This window comes from Balaenoptera physalus, assembly GCF_965194825.1.
Source record: "Balaenoptera physalus genome assembly, chromosome: 6".
Classification (NCBI taxonomy): domain Eukaryota; kingdom Metazoa; phylum Chordata; class Mammalia; order Artiodactyla; family Balaenopteridae; genus Balaenoptera; species Balaenoptera physalus.
In genome coordinates this window covers 19,161,060-19,183,054 of record NC_138885.1, presented here as the reverse complement: position 1 = coordinate 19,183,054, position 21,995 = coordinate 19,161,060, and the positions used below count along the sequence as shown (strand labels likewise).

The 21,995-nt window shown below is 40.9% G+C and overlaps 1 protein-coding gene across 17 annotated transcripts in view; it reads left to right on the top strand.

Annotated features, from left to right (window-relative positions):
- NCKAP5 (NCK associated protein 5) overlaps nucleotides 1-21,995 on the top strand; it is a 1,104,646-nt gene that overhangs the window by 386,923 nt on the left and 695,728 nt on the right. The gene's annotated exons all lie outside the window — the stretch shown is intronic.

The window sequence follows — 21,995 nt, the reverse complement described above, 5'->3', positions numbered from 1 at the left end:
TAAAAGATTGCCTGCTTTGTGCTCTGGAGAGTACTGATTAAGTCACTACATTGTCTGGAAACTGGGGACTGGGGGCGGCACAGTCTACTGAATACTGAGGAGCCTGCTAGAACCCCCATTGTTCAAGGAGTGTCAGCATTTCTATTACAGTTTTTTTCTGAGTTTGTAACAACCGTAAGGAGTCTCTCTAGGCAATACATTGGGATACTAGATTGAAATAGAGAAATGATTTTATAGTTATGTTTTGAATTTATGAATCTTGCTTGAGCTCTTAGATTTAAAAGAAAAAGAAACTGTAGAGGCACTCCCCATATGCAAATAGTATCAAGTTTAGTTACTATGAAACAGAACTGAGATGCTGTAACACAAATGTTCCTTGCAATTTAAATGATTGTTTTCTGCATATGTTAGCACATAAAGCTAACTCAAGCCTGGGTATTTTTCCTGCCTGAGTCCCCAGCATAAAGTTATTTACTATAGATCAGTATCAGCAATATGGCTTTTGTTAACAACCATTTATAAAGAGTGTTGCTGCCCTGTAATTATGAAGGACATTAGTAGCTTAATTCAGTGATTCATATAAGAAAAAAGAATGGTAATTTCTGGAAACTCCCAGGTCACAACAGAACATTGAGAAATTAGGTGGTGTTGATGATAAAAGAACAAGATAATGTTACCTAACCGATTTGGTTCAACACATATTAATTCCATTGGTACTGTGACTCATTTCAGAACGAGGACTAGAAGCATCAAGATGACTGACGTAGTTTGTGAAATGAGAATACCTAGACTCTGGAGTAGGATGCAGACATGCAACTGGTTAATTTCATCTAAAGTAGGATGCAGACATGCAACTGGCTAATTTCATCTAGAGCACGATGCAGACATGCAGCTGGTTAATTTCATCTAGAGTAGGATGCAGACATGTAGCTGGTTAATTTCATCTAGAGTAGGATGCAGACATGTAGCTGGTTAATTTCATCTAGAGTAGGATGCAGACATGCAACTGGCTAATTTCATCTAGAGTAGGATGCAGACATGCAGCTGGTTAATTTCATCTAGAGTAGGATGCAGACATGCAGCTGGTTAATTTCATCTAGAGTAGGATGCAGACATGTAGCTGGTTAATTTCATCTAGAGTAGGATGCAGACATGTAGCTGGTTAATTTCAATGTCATGGAGCAAATGCCGAGATATGCTCAGGCTTATATCTAACTGGAGCAGAGAGACACATAACCAAACATCTCCTGGAGGAGACGTGATAAGTTTTCAAGGGAGAAAGTGTCAGCAAGGTGAAGAAAAGTGAGGACAGCATTCCAGACAAAGGAAATGACATAAGCAAAGGTACAGAGGTGTGTGAATGAATGCAGTGTGTTCAGCAGTGTAGTAACTATCTCTTTAGTATTCCCAGAGCTTAAGGCAAAGAGTGGAGGGAAATGGGATTGAATCTGTAGGAGGGACATAGTTCAGGTCAGGCCTTTTCTGCCAAGCAAGTGACCAAAAAAACGTTGCTCTTAAAAAGATGGGGGCTACTGAACAGGCTTATGAAAAGATACTCATCATTGTTAATCATCAGAGAAATGCAAATCAAAACCACAATAAGGTATCACCTCACACCTATCAGAATGGCTATTATCAAAAAGACCACAAATAATAAGTGTTGGCACAGATATAGAGAAAAGGGAACCCTCCTGCACTGTTGGTGGGAATGTAGATTGGTGCAGCCACTGTGGAAAACAGTATGGAGGTTCCTCAAAAAACTAAAAATATAAAATTTTAAAAAATAGAGCTACCATATGATCCAGCAATTGCATTCCTGCCTATGTGTCCAGAAAAAACAAAAACACTGATTTGAAAGGATACATGTACCCCAATATTCAGAGCAGCATCATTTACAATAGCCAAGATATGGAAGCAACCTAAATGTGTCCATCAGCTGATGAATGAATAAAGAAGATGTGGTACATATATACAATGAAATACTACTCAGCCATAAAAAAGAATTAAATTCTGCCATTTGCAACAAAGTGGATGGACCTAGAGAATATTATGCTTAGTGAAATAAGTCAGAGAAAGACATATGCTGTATAATATAACTTGTACATGGAATCTAAAAAATAAAAAAAACAAATGAACATAATAAAACAGAAACAGAGTCACAGATCTAAAAAACAAACTAGCAGTTACCAGTGGAGAGGGGGAAGGGGAGAGAGGCAAGATAGGTGTAGGGGATTAAGACGTACAAACTACTGTATGTATAAAATAAATAAGCTACAAGAATATATTGTACAGCACAGGGAATATAGCCAATATTTTATAATAACTTTAAATGGAGTGTAATCTATAAAAATATTGAATCACTATGTTGTATACCTGAAACTAGTATAATATTGTAAATCAACTATACTTCAATAAAAATAAATACATAAATTAACAGATACCTAAAACAAAACACAAAAAAGTTTTCTAGCACTGTTCTCATTTTAAATGTAGTAGATTCGAAATAATGCTTTTTTTTTTTTTTTTTAATTTTATTTATTTATTTATTTTGGCTGCGCCAGGTCTTAGCTGTGGCATGCGGGCTCAGTAGTTGCCCCACGGCATGTGGGATCTTAGTTCCCCAACCAGGGCTCGAACCCATGTCCTCTGCATTGGAAGGCAGATTCTTAACCACTGGACCACCAGGGAAGTCCCCCAAATAATGTTTTTTTAAATATTAAAATGACTTTAATTAGATCTTTAAGAAGAAGAAGATGGAGACTACTGAAATACCCAAGTGCTTAAAGCAAGATAGCAACATGACAGGATTTACATTTTAGAGAGATACCTCGACTTCATTTTGGAGAGTGGAATTAGCAGGGAAAGGTTAAAGCCAAAGAAATTGATTAAAAGTTCATTTTTGAAGCACAGACCTTTCCAGTGACCCATCTCCATTGTTCCAAATATCAGGGGCTAAGTACAAGTCCCATGCAAGCCTATTTATGCCCTCTCTAACTATGAGAATCTTTACTTAAATTCATTATTTTCAGGGTGATCTTAGCTATGCCCTCTTAAAATTAAAATGTTAATTAAATTGGTTTAATTTTGCATTATTGAAACTATTCTCATTTTTAGGATGGATTTAGTCCTTTTTTTTTTTTTTTTTTTTGCTTTTAAGCAGAACATCTGCTTAAAAGTGATTATGGACACATAAGGATTTATTCTATTTTAAAGGTTATAAGAAAAAAGTCTATTTTCACATTAGTCTGTGCGCGTGCGTGCGTGTGTGTGTGTGTGTGTGTGTGTTTCTGTGTGTGTATCACCCAACTAATAGGAATAAGTGTTGGGTGACTACAGTTTTGAACAAAGGACAAGAAATAGGACATTATCTAGGGTTGGGAAAGCATGAACTCATTTATTCATCCATCCATCCATCAAATATTTTTGAGGGCCTATCAGGTGACAAGGACGGTTCCAAGCAAGAATGAAGCAGTCATGTGCAAAACAGACACAAGCCTTGCCCTTGTGGAAATTACAGTCTAGCAAGGATGACCAACATTAATCAGATAAGTGTGTTTGTCTTTAAACACTTAATGCAAATCTATCTCACAATGCCATTTACCCAAGTCTTGCTTTTCAAGCTGATCAAGAATCTCAGTTCCTTGGCATTTTCCAGCTCTCCATCAGTTGTCTTTCAGTTGTATGAGGAGGAATGTTGACACTGAGCATGGCTCCCTGGATTCCTGGGAAAATAGTTTCAAGGCCTCCCCATCTTTTTCGTATAATGCAAATACTAATTCTATGATTTCTCCTATTATCCCTAAATCCTAATTAAAAAGTATAATAGACATTACCTTCAACTGCAAAATTTTAGGGATTTCTCAAGATGTGTAAATATTTAGTTACAACCCCTGGATGAATGAATGACTTTCTAGTTTGTGGAGTGTAAGGCTTTCTCCAAATTTCAACATAAGTAAATAAATTCCCAGATGTGCACTAATGTCTTGATTGGGTGATACAGCCCTGAGATGTCCTCATTTACATCCCGTCCTTTAGTCCTCATTCAACTATGTGATCCTTTAACTCTAGGGAGTTAGACATATTGGCCAGAAAATCAGAGTTCAGTCTCCAACACCGATGCCTTTGAACTCTCTCCCCTATTCCTCTGACAGCTCCAGGCAAGGACAGCGAAGCTGCAGGGCAAGTGGTGAAAATGGTCATTAAATTCTTTACTTTGTTCCTCCCTTAGTCAGTACTCATCTTACATTGCTAACTCTGTACATATAGGGACAAAATATGTATAATATTTTTTAATAGTGGTCCCACAGGGCCATGAGAGGTGGTTAATAAAAATACAAGGCACAGGTGTGATCTGGGATTTGTAGAGGACATTGCTCCTTCAAACGTGAAGAGCAGAATCCCGGATTTTAATGTGACGATTTTGCAAAAAAAAGATCTCATTCAAAGAAACTAGATTTTAAAAAAAGTAAATGCAAATATGTGACTTGAAGTGCTTGTACTCCATGTACAATGTTTGTAGAATTTCTCTGCTTTGCAAGGTTGAATGTAAGAAGGCTTCTTGGGAAAGCCGAACTCTGAGGTATCCTTTGCAGTAGAGTATCTGGGAAGAAGTTGATTTTTCCTGGTGTGTGCGTAGCTAGAAAAAAGATGAAAGACAAGGCAAGGTCATAAAAAAAATAGAAAGAAAAACTTTAGTAATCACAATATTGTAAAATCTTTTGACTCAAAATAAAACTGAGGCTCCAACTCCAAATCTGCTGTAGCTATGAGGAAAGAAAATATTTCCAGCTATATCTGAACATTTTGAAAACAAAAATTCAAGGGAAGAATTAACCCTTGTCTGTGATATTAGCATCTCATATCTGGAGAGGTTCTGTCTGTTAATATGAATCATAATAAGATGATTTGTCAGTAGATATATGCAGAACTTTTTATTCAAACCTCAGCACGTTTTATTTGCATATAAAGTGGTGCATTTATACTCAACAATAACTAGTCCTGAAGGAGTGATATTTAATAGGAGAATACAATTATTCCAGGCAGACCATAAACATTTTCTTTAGGGCAATGGCTACAGTTTAAGATAGGCTCATAATCACTCATGTAAAGTACTAGGCTATTACCAAACTGAGCTAGAGAAAAATTTAAGCAAGAAAATTATTGTGATTTCAGTTGAATAAAATATCTATTTTCACTTATCCACCATTTCATTTTAAGAGTTATAAACGTAAAGGTCAATGAGCTATTAAATTTTTATTTTGGATTGTATGTGAAGGCCTCAAACAATTATTTTAAGTACAAATATTAAGAAGTGTAAGTATTTTATTCTATACCACATTAAACACCCAGAATTGCTTTATTTTTCAGCTAAGATGATGACATTATAGGGAGACTAGTTAGAATATATCTAGTTAATGATTCTGGTCTTTTAAAGTGGCCTCTTCAGGATGTCTTATCAATCACATGCCTTACATACATTGGAGCTCTTTTTTTTGCTTTTTTTTTTTTCTGATTAACTTTTTTCCCTTTTATTTATTTATTTTTAAAGTAAAGTATAGTTGATTTAAAATGTTGTGTTAATTTCAGGTATACAGCAAATTGATTCAGATACACACACACACACACACCCATATATACATACGTATATATATATATATAAATCTATTCTTTTTATACATATCTATATATATAAAATCTTTTTATGTACATAAATCTTTTTCAGGTTCTTTTCCAGTATAGGTTATTACAAGATACTGAATATAGTTCCCTGTGCTTTACAATAGGCCCTTGTCGGTTACCTATTTTATATATAGTCGTGTGCATATGTTAATCCTAAACTCCTAATTTATCCCTCCCCACCACATTGGAGCTCTTTTGACTGAGCATTTTTTTCTGAGATTTTTGGACGTTTCCTAAATAGCTATCATGTCTCGACATTTTAGAAGTTATACATGGTCTTGCAAACAAACCAGAAAAAAATAGAAGCTAACTTACTTTAACCCATCCTCCTAATTTTGGTAGAGGTATTATTCTATTAGGAATCAGAAGGCTTGGGCCATCAACTTGGCTTCTCTCATTAATAAGATGGGTGACAATTCAATTCTCTTCTACAGAACTTTTTAATCTCTTAGTTGATATATTGGACCAACTGCTGAGAATTCCCCAGGCCAAGATCGCTGGAGATTTTGTTCCTTAACCCAAGCTGGTGTGTGATGATGACATCAAGGAAGCTTGTAGGCAAGAAGCAGAAAGAGAAGTGAGGTCACTGAGGTGGAGAAGGGAGTTTGAACAAGTAATGAAGGGGCCTGAGGTCAGTCAGTCTTAAATACAGACCATAAAGAAGAACGGAGAAGTTGGTGAGATGTGAGAACAGTCATAGCCAATGCCCTGAGGTTACCCTGTCTGGCCAACTTTCGGAGAGAACTGTACTCAGAAGTCCAGGAAAGAGATCAGCATGGTCTATAAGGGGCCTTCTAGCCTTGAAAACTGTGGGAGTGTCTTCGCTCTTAAGGCTATTGGATAATAATCCAGCTTATTCTGTCTGCAAATGCTTCATGCCTTTTTGCTAACAGTAGGACGGAATTCAGGCTTTAGGTTTGCAGGCTGCTTTTATGAGACCTCAGTACTAATGCTTTTTTTTTTTCTTAGCAAAGTTCACTTCCCTTGAGCTTGTGAATAACTGCGTTCTAATTGAGAATTCAGTGTCCTCCGCTCAGTCCAAGTTTGTTTGAATGAGGCCCGAAGTTTCCTTCAAGGCTGGTCCACCCAGAGCCTTGGCCTAGTCTTCGGTTTCTAACAAGACAAGTTAGTCTGTTTGGCAAAAAGCTGTAGAGTCACAAGACAGGCAGCCGACTTTAAATGTTTCTTTTTGGCTTTTATTTGGCCAACATCTGGACAACGCATCTTGAGCCGGTTTCTCGGCATATGTTCTTCTGGAAATTCCATTTCAGTGGACAATGGGAAATGAATTTGGCTCGTCTAAGAATGGCCTCATTTCACCCCCCAAGCCAGTGAGATTTCTGGCCAGAGTCTTCTGCGGCAGACATCTCCCTGAATTTCTGCAGTCCGTGTCAGTCACTGGCAGGCCCATCTGATCAGATCATTCTCTGAAGGTGAGCACATGACCTCCTTTGTATGGGCAGAGCACCCACCCTCATCCTTCTACACTCAGCCACTAAGCAGCCCCAGAGTGGCGAGGCTGGCACTGCCACAACCAAGGTACTACTGATGTCCCTGCCCAGGCTAAGGCAGCCACGGTCAGGAGGCCAGCCATCCTCATGTGCTTGGGTGCGCCCTAACCCTCCCTCCCTCTCCTGGGCCTCTGCTCCACACACACTTGACACAGGTTTCGTGCTTGTCTGTGCCTTGTAACTTATGCCAAATTGTGTCTGGGACAGCTCTTGCCTTGGAACTCTTGTGCCTCATCCATCCATCCATTCATCTTCCATCCATCCATCCATTCATCTTCCATCCATCCATCCATCCATCCATCTATCCATCCATCCATCCATCCATCCATCCATCCATCCCTCCATGCATTGAGTCGAGATGAATTTATAGAGCACCTACTGCATACCAGACACAGTGATCGATGCTAGGGAGACAGCAGGGACAGAACAGACAAACATCCCTGCCCGCATGGAGCTTCCTTTCTAGTGGAAAAGACAGACTATAAAGAAAATAAAGCAAAATGTGTGGAAGGTGATGAGTGCTGTGGAGAAATAAAAGCAGGGAGGGGATACAGAGCGCTGAGCTTGTGGTTCGGGGAAGGCTCTCCTTGGAGGGAAGATCTGAAGGAGAGGAAACGAACCAGAAGGAATCTAAGACAAAGGGCAGGTTTTGGGGTGCTGTCTTCACTGCAGAAGTGTGTTGTGTGTTACCTCATGGGGTACGGGAAGTCTTGGAGGAGTTTGAGCAGGAGAGTGACCTGATGTGATTTACATTTTAACAGTGTCATTCTGGCTGCCCTCAAGGGCAAGTTCAGAAGCAGGAGACCCGTTTGGAGGCTGATGTAATAATCAGGGTGGATCAGAATATGGTAGTGAACGTGAGGGGGAGTGGCAGGGTCCTGAAAATATTTTGAAGTGAAAGCAGACAAGCTTTTGTGATGGATGCAATGTGGGGAGAGAGAGGAAAGAGTCCCAGAAGATGCCAGGTCTGGCCTGGGTCATGGCCGGGACAGCATTGCCTGTCTAACGTGGGGAGAGTGGGGGAGCAGGTGGAGGGGGCCATGTCGGGTGAAGAGCCTTCAGTCTTCATTGCGTGTCTTTTATGAAGCAAGGAGATCATCTCAGACACAGGGAAGGTAATATATTTGAAACAGCTTGAGCCAAATAATAATAATAATAATTGGAGCTAGCATTCACCTGATGATGCTTGGGTGTACATTTTCTCATTCAACCCTCACAAGAATCTTATAAGGTAGATGATTTTATTAATCATTATTATAATCAATAATTATAGATTTAATTAATAATTATAATTATTATAACTATAATAATTATACTTGTTATAAGTATTATAGTTATAATAATTATAATATTAAATCTATAATAATTATTTATTATATTATATTATAATAATAATTATAATTGTTATTATATGGTAGATGAGTTTATTATTAGTAGTACTATAACTACTACTACTACTTATAGAAGAAAAAATTAAGGCTCAAAGAAGTTAAATTACTAGCATAAAGTTCCTCAGTTTATGGGTACCAAGTTTTAAACTTGGGACTGTCTCTCACTCACTGAAGTCGGGTTTTAAGTGGTTAAATGAACCACACAGGCAGCAACCTACAAAGGGGATGCAGGTGACTTTTGCTTTTGCTTTTTCCTGAAGCCATTAAGCACTTGGCTTTTGTTGCTCCTGGAGCTGTCAGCTGAGCTTTTATCCCTTCAATCCATAGCAATGAAATAATTGCCTTCTGTGTAGCAAGCTCCATGCTGGTTCCGGGGATATGCTGTTGCGTAAACACGAATGTGCCCCCTGCCTTCTTATGGTTTAGTCTTTATTTATAGAAACAAAGATAAAATTACAACTGTGATAAGTCATTCAAAGGACAGGTCCAGGGCGTGGCGAGGGCATTTAATGGAGGAATGTGACTTAGTCTGGGGAAGGAGTGATGATTTAGCAGAGCAAAGGCAAGTAGGAGCTAACTAGGCAAAGGGGGAAGGGGAGGAGAAGTGGTTCCAGGCAGAAAGGACATGTGCAAGGGCCCTGGGGCAGGAAGAAACATTGCACATGCTGCATCCCATCCCAGGAACTTAAAGAAGGTCTGCCTCACAGGGGCTCAAGAGCAAGGAGTGGAGTGATGCAAAACAAAAGCTAGAGGTCTCCACAGGCAGGATCAGACATTGAGAGCTCATTGTGGGTGACCACATAATTTGTCATCCAAACTGCCACACTTTTGAGAGTGCTCAAATACTAAACAGGATAGTTCATTGGCACTAGGTGGGAGAACTAGGTTTGTCCTGGCCGCACTAGACTGATAGACACACTATTTATAGACCAGTTTAAGGATTTTAGTCCTTATTATAGGAGTTGATGGGGACTAATTAACAGGTTGAGCAAAGTGGAAAGGGTTGGCATGGTCAGATTTGCATTTTTAAAGGATCACTCTGAGTTTAATTAATAGTATTGTACCAACATCCATTTCCTAGATGTTATGATTATGGTTATATAAAATGTTATCATTGGGAAAGCTAAGTGAAGGGTACAGGGAACTCTGTGTTTTGATTTTGCAACTTCCTTTGAATCTAAAGTTATTTCAAAATGAAAAAATAAATATTAAGCTTACTCTGGTTGCTGAGAACAGATAAGAGATGGGCCAGTTGGAAAAACAAAGTTGAGAGAGGAGGCTAGTTGTATAGACCATGCAAGAATTGAGGACAAAGTAGTATGGAGGTGTTGGAAAGGGATAGTTAAGCTACAAAGCCAACAGGCTGTTCTGGAAATCGCATTTCTTTGTGCTCTCTGAGATGTCCCCCCAAGAGGATCCCTAGAAGAGAAGATAGGGGTCACTGGGGGGCTGCCCTTCTAACACACAGTTTCCCTCCTGTTAACTGCAAACTCTCCTCTTCTAGGGTGGTCGGAGTAGTGGCTGGGAAAAGCAAATTCGTTCATTCATGCCATCATTATCTCTTCTTTCTAAGGAACCAAGATGACGTTTCCCCAAACCAAAGCCCACAGAATGGGAATTATAGGGTTTGAACTTACCACCAACAAATAATTAAAATATACACCCTCCTTTTTTTGTGGATAGAGAGAAGGCAGTAAGAAGGAAGGAGTTGACAGGACATTTTTAGATTAAGGAGAGGTCGAGAAGGATGTGTGCTCAAAATAAACTGCTTTTGAAAAAACAAGTGAGCTTGAGAGTTATTTTTGGGAGAGCATATTTTTTTATTACTCCGATACTGGAAGACTTCTAACAAGAAATATGTTAGTATTTACTTATTTTTCCATATTGACTTGCATGGCTTTGGGGATTTCTAAACTTTAATTCCTCTTTGTTATGTGTCTTCTTATTTCTTCTAAGTCCTTCCCAGGTGGGCAGAAAGTTGCAGTCTTGATAAGATAAATTGCGTTTGCCGGATATTGAACCTCATTCATTAACCATCGGCAGGAAATTGTTGCCTGCATTGTTTTTTACAGCATGGGGTGGCAGGAATCAGGAAGAAAAGGAGGTTTCTTTGCTTTAGCAGTGTTAGGGGCTGCTTTTCTCATGCTCAAGAGCGCACAAATTGCAGTATGATGTGTGCAGGTTAGTGGTACCTCGGCGGCAGTGGTGGGCATTCGGGGATGTAGGGAAGTGATGATATTGGCACAGCATCACTGTAACATTGTCTTCATAGTTTCCAAGAAGTATTTCCACCCAAAAAGTAAGATACAGATTTTGTGTTTTGTTACACTAGATAGATGAGTAAAATAAATGGATAGAGATTTAAATATTGGAATGATCTCTAAACAATATTCTCCAAATAAAACTTTATGTAAGAATAGCCACCTGCTTACTAAATGGTTATATTCGAAAAGTCACTTGTTTGAAACTTGGAATGGTTTTTTTTGCAGCTTTATTGTGGTATAATTGGCAAAGCAAAATTGTATGTATGTATGCATGGATGGATGGATTTATTTTGGTGAGAACACTTTAGATTTACCATCTTAGCAAATTTCAAGGAAATCCTACCATTTGCAACAACATGGATGAACCGGGAGAACAAATACATTAAGTGAAATAAACCAGGCACAGAAAGACAAACACTGCATAATTCCACTTATATGTGGAACCGAGGAAAGTCAAACCTCACCCCCCAAACAAACTTCCCCAGGATTTTCCAGCACCCTGGCTGCGTGCACTTACTTCACTTCCTTGATCCCGGGTGAGTGTTTGCTTTACTCCATCTCAGCTCCTAGGTCACATCCTGAACCACCTTCAAAATCACAATGCAAGCATCTCACTCACTGGCCACAAGCCCTCTCTTCTCAGATGACTTTGGCAAGTTCCCTCCACTTTATCAAGGCCTTCAGTTCTCTGATTCTATCACTGCCTTTCCTATTTTTTTTTCCAATTTAATTCCTTTAAAAATAAATCCATACCACCACAGGACAATGAAATCATAATCACTTGGGGGTGCGGCCCAGGTGTTAGTATTTTTCAAAGCTCTTTGGTGATTATCATGTGTAGCTGGGTTGAGAACCATTGCTCCGCATCTGAACATCAAAACATTCAGTTTTCTAGTTAAGTTGATAGATAAATCCGTTTTAGTTTGTTGATAAGTATTAAGGTGGATTTTAACAGGATTATTCTGGAAGTGGAACATCCCTTAATAGCTATAGCTTCAGGACCATGGAGAGGTTAACAGGGGAGAGATTTTTGGTCTGTGCTTCATACATCTTCCTGTAAAAGGTTGCCTCCTCACCAGGGACTCCTTAAAGCCTGAGTCTGTCATTATTCTCTAAGACAGTGGTTCTCAAATGATGCTCCAATGGCATAATCATATAATCATAAGTTCATCAATAGTTGGGTGAGTTCCAGATTCGTATCTTCATTCCTGACCTGTGGAATGACTTTTTTTTTTTTAATTATTTATTTATTTACTTTTGGCTGCATTGGGTCTTCGTTGGGTTGCGCGGGCTTCTCATTGCAGTGGCTTCTCTTGTTGCGGAGCACGGGCTCTAGGCTCGAGGGCTTTAGTAGTTGTGGCTCACGGGCTCTAGAGCACAGGCTCAGTTGTAGCACACGGGCTTAGTTGCTCCCCGGCATGTGGGATCTTCCCGGACCAGGGCTCGAACCCGTGTCCCCCACATTGGCAGGCAGCTTCTTAACCACTGCACCACCCGGGAAGCCCTGTAGACTTTTTTTCTTTTTTAATTAATTTATTTATTTATTTTTGGCTGTGTTGGGTCTTCGTTTCTGTGCGAGGGCTTCCTCTAGTTGCGGCAAGAGGGTGCCACTCTTCATCGCGGTGCGCGGGCCTCTCACTATCGCGGCCTCTCTTGTTGTGGAGCACAGGCTCCAGACGCGCAGGCTCAGCAGTTGTGGCTCACGGGCCCAGCCGCTCCTCGGCACGTGGGATCCTCCCAGACCAGGGCTCGAACCCGCGTCCCCTGCACCAGCAGGCAGACTCTCAACCACTGCGCCACTAGGGAAGCCCCCCCTGTAGACTTTTATATATCCTGCTGCCTACCTGGAATCTCCTCTTGGATGTCAATAACTCTCACCTAAAATGACCCAAACCAAACCCCTGATTTTCTCTCTCCACCTGCTCTTGCCTCAGTATTCTCCATCTCAGCTAATGGTGCCACCTAGTAGCTAATTCTCCTATTCATTTAAGAACTAAGCTTAACTAGGACACTCTTGAGATTACCTCTGACTCATCACTTACCCTCTCCCGTCCAATCCATCAGCAACTTCCGGTAGGTCTCCTTGTCAATTATATTCCAAAACTGGGCATTTCTCATCACCTCTGTCCCTGCCACTCCACTGCAAGCCACTTTCATCTCTTGCAGAAATTACCTCAATGCCCTCCTGATTGGTCATATCACGTTTTCACCTTCACAGAGAGCACGTTCACTGCAGTGCTGTGTTTCCTACTGTTTCCTCAGCAGCCAGACTGATTCTTAATTAGGTCCCAGCCCTGGCCTTCTCAAAATCCTTTATTGACACCCTATCTTATGCATAAACAATTCAAATTCCTCCCAGCACCAACAAAGCCTGGTCTGACCTAGCCCTTGCCTACCTTTCTTCTCACACTGGCCTTTCTGCTCCTCAGATAGACAAGATACTTCCTGCCTTAGAGGCTGGTGCTGACTTTTCCTCCCTGGCCACTCCCAACTCTCTACTTCTTGATTTCATGGCTTCTTTTCTCGCCATGCTGGTCTCTGCTCAAATGTCATTAGCCAAAGAATTATTCTGACCACCAGCCTAAAAGATCCTCCACCCCCTGTAGTACTTGGCCCCTTAACCACACTTTACCTCTTCATATCATATCCAGGCGTGAGTTGGAGCTGCCTTGCACTGCTCTACAGAGCCGACTGTACGCATCACATTGTCACACTGATTGTGACATCACCTTGGTAGTTTGAGGTTGTCCAGGGTGGGAGTATTTACACTGCGGCAAAAGCTGCAAATCAAGCTCTCTCCCTGAAGCTTTTTGTGGAACATTTACACCACTGCTTCCGACTCCATGAATTCAGATTATAGATTTGTGTGTTTTGGTCTGACTCCTTCAGTGGAATTTAAGCTCCATGAGCACGGGGACTTATGTTGGGCTGCGCCCCGCAGGCCTGCAAGCCCTGGACTTGCCCACCCCACCGAGTGCGGCAGAAGGCGGGCTGGACAGGGCAGATGCGCTGGGGGCGGGTGGAGGGTGTTACCAGTTATAGGGGGAATTGACGTCAGGTTGGCTCATCGGTTACCAGGGAAACCAGCAGAGGCGCAAGCCCCTAACTGCCCCTTTGGTAAGCTATCAGAACACTCACTAGCTGGGGCCTGGGGGCAAGGACGCAGGCATTTACTGGTCAGGCTCTGTGATTAAGGGGGAAGGTCAGTCGTGTGAGTTGGGTGTAGGTGAAGCAGGGACTAGTTGAGCAGGGCATGTACACAGAGCAAGAGAACAGCCACCTTGGGTGGCCTGATCATACAACTTAGTATGACTTTTGCATATGATCACATTTAACTGATCACATTTAACATTTAACTGTCTGTGAGAGTCCCTGGACACAGTTGGCATTTAGTCAGTGTTTATTGGATGGATGGATGAATGGATGGATGGACGAATGAGTGAAAGTCAGATTTTGGTGGTCTCGTCCCAATTTTCAGAAATAAAATTTTTTCAAAGGGTGGAATTTCTTATTTTTTCTCCCTTATATCTTTCTTAAACTATTGGTCTTTGCAACACTTCTCTGCTCTGAGCACAGGTACCACAGGCCCTTCTTTTTCTTTTCTTTGTTTTCTTTTTTTTAACATGTGATTTCCTTTTGCAGGTATATCGTATTTGTCCTCTCCTGCTAATAAAAATTTTCTCTTTCATGTATCTGTCTAAATTAAACACGTGTTTTTTTTGTGTGTTTGTTTGTTTGTTTTGGTATTTGTCATGGTCACCATAAAGTCTGGAAACCCAGGCAAACGTACGTAATGAATAGTATGTGGATAGGACATCACCCTGCATGATCTGTTTGGTGACATAACATGACAAGTTGAATACGTTGTCCTCTATGAGTAATGCTCAGTGCAGTTCAGTGCCCTGTGCCAGGGAGGATAGTCATTAACACAGCATGACCATCAATCACCACACCTGAGTCCATGATGCCTCACCTTGGAGGGTTTGTGTCTCTGATTTTCACTGAATGAACCTTCACCTTTAGTATACCTGGGAAGATGGAATCAAGGGAGTTTAGATCTGGCGAGCCTACAGCCCACGTTCCAGGGTCACTTCCTCCTGTCTCATTTTGAAGATGATCTTCTCACCCGTCTCTCACTGTTCTGATGTGAAGAGATGGTTCACCATCCCATGGGAACCACGGTGGTGACCTTCTCCTAGCCTGTCAAGTGCAGACACTGATTAATCACAGACGGTGATATCTGTCCAAATGTCCCCTGTGTTTTCAGACTTCGAGGCCACCTGAACAACGAACACGGTGACCTCTGGGTGCTTTTGTGTCTGAGCACATTAGAGAACCCTTTTCCTACAAAAGGCACTGGGGGATGAAGGGGCGAAAGGATCGTCCCTGGGCATGCGCAGTGCAGACTCAGGGGGAGGAACGGGGACCTTGTTGAGCAATAGTCGTGAAGTTGCTGGGGACTTTTCAAAGGACAAAAGACCTTTGCAAAAAGCATAGTAGCATAAGGCTGGGTGAGGACAGCCATCTAAACTGTCCAGGGTCCCCTGAGTCTGGCTTGCACAGCCAATTCCGGGAGGGATGAGGAGGATTCATGTGGGAAGGAGGAGTTGGGAGGCAGCCTTGTCTCGTCTCCACCTAATTGACCAAAGCACATTCTACTGCCTTTGTGTCCCCAAGGGCGGTGTTTGTCACAGTGTGGTCCATGCATCATCTGAGTAAGACCATCTGTGATACTAGTTATACTGTAGGTTCCTGGGTCCGACCCCAGATCTACTGCATCAAGATCTCAGTAAATGTTAGTTTTCTTCCCTTCTCCATTTCCTTTCCTGGAAGTCCTAAAAAAAATATTTAGGCTCGTCTTTCACACTTCCATTCATCAATCATTGCTTACGGTTACTAGGTTGAATCTTATGAAATTGCCAATGTGGCAATGTAATATACTTCTAAATCATGCTAAATTCCAGGCCCTGTCCCAGGTGCTGGAAATGCAAAAGCAAAGAAAATAATCCTTGACGTCAAAGACTTCGTCACACTGTGGGTAGAGAGACACATAAATGAAGAGATAATCTAGTGTGGTTATGTGTGGTGGGCGCTATGCTATTTTACTTAACTGTTGGTGTTTTTAAAGGACATTCAAGCACATGTATTACAAAATATAGACAACTTTTAAATTATTTAGATAAATTCTCAGATGAGAGATTGAGAATAGGTTATTAAGGGAAGTTAGCATGGTATTTGTTGAATTTGATGTCAAGAAGAAACACCTGTACAGGATAGAGATAATTTTCAGTGATGGGTACCCAAGGATGGGGAGAATAAGAATATCAAGGTCACCCGAGGCTCTTTTTTTTTGAATTACATATTTCTCTTCTCATGAGAGCATCTGCTATATTCCTCTAAGAAAGAGAGCCCATTCCTCCATCCCCCTTAGAAGCACTGCCTGAGGGAATTAGTGAAGAGAGTGGGTCAGAGCCTTCAGGTTTGTGGGTACAGAAGGAAACATTGAGAACCACTCTCACTTCCAGGGTGACAAGTCAGAGATGGGTGCTGGATTTGGCCTAGTTGGTCATGATTTCTTGTGTTGTTATATTTTGACATTTTTACAGCTACATATAGACTCTAATACATGCCTCTTTTAGGGGATGAATGAATGTGGTTGTAGGAGATCACCAGGGATAAATTTGAGCCAATGATCTTAGTCATTTCATCAAGAAGTAGATGGCGGCTAATGGAATTGACAAGAGTTTAGGGAAAAAAAAAACTGTGAATATCTAGAGTGGTTTGGATGAAGCACGTGACATGAAATAGTGTCTAAATAAAACGACTTTGGCAGTGTTCCTTGGGAAGTCTAGAAACAGAGATGCCCCTGAAGAGGTGAGCTGACTGCTGAGTCAGGAAGCAGATAGGAATGCAGTAAGGCACGGGAAATGGAAAGTGTAGGTGCTAGAATGCCTTCTCTTTCTCCAGATATACTTTTAAGATCCAAATTAAGACCATTCTTCCGCAAAGCAATCCCAGTCTACTCCAGCATACCGTCTCTGAACTCTTAGAACCTTCATGATTTTACATCACTCGAGTGATGTTTATTAAGGTCTATTGTTCTGGATCATTTACTACCTCTTTCTTGGCTTGTCAATTAGATTGTAAAGCTCTTCCTTCTCCACACTTTGTCAAGGAATATCCAAAGCCATTTTTTGTAAGTCGAACAATTGAATTATATAGGAGCCAACTTAATGCAAAATAAAGTCTTAATAAATATTTTTAGAATGTAGAGAGAGAAGGAAGTGAAGAAGGCTAATACTCCCAGTGTTTAAAAAGCCATGAGTTCGGGGCTTCCCTGGTGGTGCAGTGGTTGAGAATCTGCCTGCCAATGCAGGGGACACGGGTTCGAGCCCTGGTCTGGGAAGATCCCACATGCCACGGAGCAACTGGGCCCGTGAGCCACAATTACTGAGCCTGCGCGTCTGGAGCCTGTGCTCCGCAACAAGAGAGGCCGCGATAGTGAGAGGCCCGCGCACCGCGATGAAGAGTGGCCCCCGCTTGCTGCAACTAGAGAAAGCCCTCACACAGAATCGAAGACCCAACACAACCATAAATAAATTAATTAATTAATAAAAAAAAAAGAATGTTCTGGAGGAATTGCTTTGTTAAAAAAAACAACAAAAAAGCCATGAGTTCTTTTAGTAAAACTTAGTTTGGCAAGAGAAAAGGACTTTTGAGGGGAAATGACTTCTTTGAACATTCTTTAAAATGAAGAGAACAGGAGTTGTTTTTCATTCCCACAGTGATAGCTAGAATGTATCATCCTCAATTTAAACAAAAAGGCATTTACCTCCAAACTATAAAAAAAAAAAATTGCTGGTCAACTCCACATAGCTGTGAGTAACTTGGTGTTACTGTGACCTGATGTATTTTTTAAACACTTGCCCCTTGCTTCATGAAAAGCCAGACTTTGGATATGTGTGTGTCAGCTGATATAATTTAAAAACATAATAATTTTCTGGCCAGGGAGTATGTATTGGGAAGTTCAGTAAAGGCAAAGTGTGCAGGGCATGGGGTTAGGGATTGGCTTTCGAATCCCAGGAAGCTAAAATAACCAGAGGAATGTTCAGCAATGGGCTTTTGAAACCAAACATCTGAAACTAAAGACTTTGCCAAGGTTTCTAGAATAGTAGCTGGTATACACTGACACTCTTCATTTGTTTTCTCCAAAATGTATGGCCTACTTACGGGATGGGACAGAAGGGCAAGTGTCAGTGAAAGACAGTTTAAAAAGCAAATGAGGTTAGTATTTTAAATAACTAGCTATTCTTCCCCCAGTTTACCATTCATAACACTTTATCTGTTGCTCATTACAAACTGAAGAATCACCTTGTCAAAGGAAGGTGCCTCTCTGTTTCACTCTGACTCTTGATTTTCTTAATTAATTATTTCCCCCCATTGGTATCGAGTGGAAGTCCATCTGTCTTGGTAGAAAGAAATTGATGGCTGCCATTGAGCATGCTATGATGTTTGGTTAAAATATGGTTACTCCAGCTCTGGTCCTAACAGCCCAGCCCACTTGTTCAATTAGTTCCCCTTCACACACATAAAAATTCTTAAATGTCAAAAGTTAAGGAATTCTTCATTCCTCCTTGTTCTAAAGTCCAGGCCTACAAAGGCCAAAGCAACCCACTGTTTATATGCCTTATTAAAAATAGCTCGGGGGCATGGATTCACAGCCCAGGGGACCTGTTTCATAACTTTTTTTTTTCAGTGACTTAACCTTGTGTTCTTTTTAAAGATCAAAAGAGGTAAAGTTCCATAAACTTCTCATTATTTCTAGGAGATTCTCTCTTGTGGCAGATTCATTTTTAAAAATGTATACAACTTAACGGTTTCTCTCTGTTGCTAAAGGGACTTGAGGGAGGGGAAAGAAACAAAGAAGATGGATAGTTCAGTTCTTAAGAATTTATATTATATTAGTGACTTCAGTTTTTTTCCCTGCATATAATGATAGCAGGAACAGACAGAAAGGGAAAAGTGTCCTTGTATGTTAAAGAAGCTTATGTCATAGCACCTTCGCTTGCAAAGAAGGAATACTTTGCAAAAGTAAAGAAGGGAATTCATGGGTTCTTGTCTTGATGGCAGCACTAAACAGTAGATTTGTGCTTTAGCAAATCAGTTAAGCCTCCTTTTTTTTTTTAAATTTATTTAATTAATTTATTTATTTTTGGCTGCCTTGGGTCTTCGTTGCTGTGCGCGGGCTTCCTCTAGTTTCAGTGAGCGGGAGCTGCTCTTCGTTGCAGTGCACGGGCTTCTCATTGCGGTGGCTTCTCTTGTTGCAGAGCACGGGCTCTAGGCACGTGGGCTTCAGTAGTTGTGGCACGCGGGCTCAGGAGTTGTGGCTTGTGGGCTCTAGAGCGCAGGCTCAGTAGTTGTGGTGCACGGGCTTAGTTGCTCCACGGCATGTGGGATCTTCCTGGACCGGGGCTCAAACCCGTGTCCCCTGCATTGGCAGGCGGATTCTTAACCACTGCGCCACCAGGGAAGCCCCTCTATTTTCTTACCTATCAAGTAGGACCTGATGCTCATTGTATTACCTTTGCTGAAGACTGAAAAGAATTGATCAGTGGTAGAGCAATAGGATTTAATGTCTCAGAATGAGAGCTGCATCTAAGACTGAGGTGCATTATCCGGGTTGCTAGTATTTGAGTCAAGTCCTTCTTAGGCTATGGATGCTTATGTAGCTTCCTGTATCGTTAATGAGCTGGAATGCAGTGACACTCCATGTGTATGCGTTCTTTTCCTGGCAGGATTTCATTCTCATTAGTAAGAACTGGGGCATCTTTATAGGACCCGCACATCTTTGAACATTTATTAGCGTCCATAGAGAATAGCACGTTGCTATCACTTTGTGCAGAACGTCACTGCACTCCTTCAGACCATTAACAACCAAGTGCCTGTGAGGATAAATTGCTGTATTTTTTCTCAACCAAATCGTTCAATTTCGAAATTTGATTTAAAGCAACAAAAAATTCAATAAACCCATATAATTCAGTTTTCCTTCCATCATGCCCTTTATATATATCCTGAGAATCTTTACGATAACTTGTTAATTTTCAAATCCAGACTTCTTGAAAATTTGATTCAAACATTTGTACTTGATGGAATAAAACAAGTTTAAACATATAAGTGTAGCACATATGATAGTGTTTGTGCATAGTCCAAGAAATATGTTACTAACTTTGGGGGTAAAATTGTCTAAGGATGTGCATTCTCTGTTATGTAAGAATGGTTCATTCTATCCAAGGATGTCGATTATTGGTGCAATGAGTATATTAATTTGTTCAGGCTGCCATTACAAAGTTCCACAGACTGAGTGGCTTAAACAACAGAGATAGATTTTCTCACAGTTCTGGAGGCTGAGGTCAAGGTGTTGGCAGGTTTGGTTTCTTCTGAGGTCTCTGTCTTTGGTTTGCAGATGTCCACCTTCTGGCCGTGTGTTTTTGCTGTTGTCTCTGTGTGTGTACATGTGTCTGATGTCTCTCTCTCTCTCTCTCTCTCTCTCTCTGTGTGTGTCCAAATCTCCTCTTCTTATAAGGACACCAGTCATATTGGGTTAGGGACCACTCTAAAGATTTCATTTTAACTTAGTCACCTCTTTGAGGGCCCTATGGTCTCCAGATACTGGGAGTTGGTATGAATTTCGGTGGGACACAATTCAGCCCAAAGCAATGAGGAAAATTCTTTCTACATTAGTCTGCTTTGAACCCATTCCTGTAACAGAGCATTGAGCAGAACATTAATGCAGAACTCCAGTTTACTAACTTATCCCTTCCATAAGCCTGTATCTTAAACCAAGTTGCCCTGAATTTGGAGCATCAAGGAGATGAGAAATCTCAAGCCGATGAAGCTTCTAAGGCCGGAGAAGTTTAGATGAAGTTCAAGGAGTGCAGCCAAACAATGGCAGAGCCAGGCTTAAAACCCAGGTATGCTGAGTGTGGACTGAATATGCCAGGTGGAAAATAAAAATTGTCCATCATATTGACATGTTTGTAAGATGCGTCCCTTAGAATAATAAAATAAAGAAGACTGGGGGTGGGGAAGGGGAACAGAAAGCACAGTAGAAAAGAGGCCTGACTTCCAGTACAATCACAAGAAGTTTGTTGCTTTAGACAGGAGCCTCTGAAGGCTCTGACAATTTTAGCTGTTCGGTACTTATGATAACAATGCCACTTATGTCTCTCTAATAGACACCTAGGATCACGGGGGACAAATCAGGGTGACATTATTTAATGAACATCTCTTTTCCTTAACCTGAGAGACCCAGTAGAGCTGTGTTCTGCCTGCCGGGGGCCTACTGCCTATCACTTTTAGAGGTGGAATCAATTATATCAGCGATTCCTGAAGCAAAAGAGAAGTCATTAACCTAAAAAGTATAACCCTTCATTCTACAAATGAGGTATTTCAAGGCCAGAGTGATGGGGAACTTAGTCAAATCTCCCAGCTTATTATTAGCTGCTCTGAAATTAGGATTCCCACCTTGTCACACTGAGTGGTTCTCCCTTTCACTTCAATTCACTAGCCCCATTAATATAAATGAAAGTATTATTTGTGTCTTTTCTCCTAACACATCTTCACTCTGTGGTTTTTTGCATTTTCCTCTACAGTTCACTATGGTGTAAAAACCAGGGGAGGGCATTCACTTTGATTTGAAACATTACTGAGACCATCGTGCCAAAGGGCACAATTATCGTGGAGTTCAATCCTTGTGTTAAAATATGTTTATGTAAACTGTTTGCACTTGGGGGGTTAAAGGAAAGAAGAAAGCTTGGACTTTTGAACCAGCAGATCTGAGTTTGAGTCTCAACTCAGCCACTGACTAGCTGATTGATAGAGCACCAATTACTTTCTCTGAGCCTGTTTCCTTATCTGAAAGAATGATAATACAATAACTACCTAGCCAGATAACTGTAAGGAATGGAGAAAATATATGTTTTATTGAGTTTAATGCCAGGTACACCCAAGACATTCAGTAAATTGTACCTATCTCTTCCCTGCTTTCTCTTCAAACTAAGAAATAATGGCTATATTAGTAAAAAGAAGGTGCTGACTTTCCAATCCTCTGTGATGGTTGAAGGCCTACATCTCTTCATTCTTGGAATATC